The sequence below is a fragment of the Schistocerca nitens genome, chromosome 2 (assembly GCF_023898315.1).
Source record: "Schistocerca nitens isolate TAMUIC-IGC-003100 chromosome 2, iqSchNite1.1, whole genome shotgun sequence".
NCBI lineage: Eukaryota > Metazoa > Arthropoda > Insecta > Orthoptera > Acrididae > Schistocerca > Schistocerca nitens.
Genome location: NC_064615.1, coordinates 1034994974 through 1034996363, shown reverse-complemented (window position 1 = coordinate 1034996363; position 1390 = coordinate 1034994974). Strand labels below are relative to the sequence as shown.

At 42.9% G+C, this 1390-nt stretch overlaps 1 non-coding gene across 1 annotated transcript; it reads right to left on the bottom strand.

Moving 5' to 3' along the window:
- Positions 1-883: 883 nt before the first annotated feature.
- LOC126237716 (U6 spliceosomal RNA) lies at positions 884-990 on the bottom strand. The gene has a single exon (XR_007545173.1). It is a non-coding gene; the product is annotated as a U6 spliceosomal RNA (small nuclear RNA).
- Between the last annotated feature and the right edge of the window lie 400 nt (positions 991-1390).

Genomic DNA, 1390 nt, shown 5'->3' with positions numbered 1-1390 from the left:
ACTGAACTGTTCAGTAACACACCCTCTGCCCTACCTTCCTATTCATAACGAATCCTACACCTGTTATACCATTTTCTGCTGCTGTTGATATTACCCGATACTCATCTGACCAGAAATCCTTGTCTTCCTTCCACTTCACTTCACTGACCCCTACTATATCTTGATTGAGTCTTTGCGTTTCCCTTTTCAGATTTTCTAGTTTCCCTACGTCGTTCAAGCTTCTGACATTCCACGCCCTGACTCGTGGAACATTATCCTTTCGTAGATTATTCAATCTTTTTCTCATGGTAACCTCCCCCTTGGCAGTCCCCTCCTGGAGATCCGAATGGGGGACTATTCCGGAATCTTTTGCCAATGGAGAGATCATCATGACACTTCTTCAATTACAGGCCACATGTCCTGTGGATACACGTTACGTGTCTTCAATGCAGTGGTTTCCATTGCCTTCTGCATCCTCATGTCGTTGATCATTGCTGATTCTTCCTCCTTTAGGGGCAATTTCCCACCCCTAGGACAAGAGAGTGCCCTGAACCTCTATCCGCTCCTCCGCCCTCTTTTGACAAGGCCGTTGGCAAAATGAGGCTGACTTCTTATGCCGGAAGTCTTCGGCCGCCAATGCTGATTATTTATCAAAATTTAGGCAGTGGCGGGGATGGAACCTGTGACCGACGACGTTTAGGTTACGAATCAAAGACGCAACACCTTTTTTTTTTTTTTTTTTTAACTCATTTTGTTCGTTTTTGTTCGTTGTATCTGCTCTGGGCGGACGTTGAAAGACACCCGTTTCAGTTCGTTGTTGATCCATTAACTCAGTTTTTTTATTACAGAGGGCAGCTAGCCCTCTGACCGAACACGCTGAGCTACCGTGCCGGCTTAATAATAAAAAAATGTGGAACGCTTCACGATTTTGCGTGTCATCCTTGCGCAGGGGCCATGCTAATCTTCTCTGTATCGTTCCAATTTTAGTATATGTACTGCCGAAGCAAGTACGCCCCTAGACCACGGGTAACGTACCTAATCAAAGTCACTGGATAAGGAACTTTTACAAATAATTACGTGTTTACGAAGTACACGTTTATTTACAGCAACATAGTCCTCGGAAGTGGTCCTAGAAAAACGTCACTATATCAATGTTTCCTTGTTTTCAAAACCCTCCACAATGAAAATTATTTCGTGTCTTGGTATTAGAAGAATACTTCGAGAGCTGATGTAGGATTATGAAATGACACATAGAACTATTATGGTTCTGGTAAAACAACGTTACTGGACACATGGGCTTCCATTTTAGAGACCTCAAGAAGAATTTTGATTTTATACGGCTTTGGACATCTACTTACGTCATTCATTTAGATGGAAGACAAGGAAAAAATGTATAAGTGCCTGGTATACG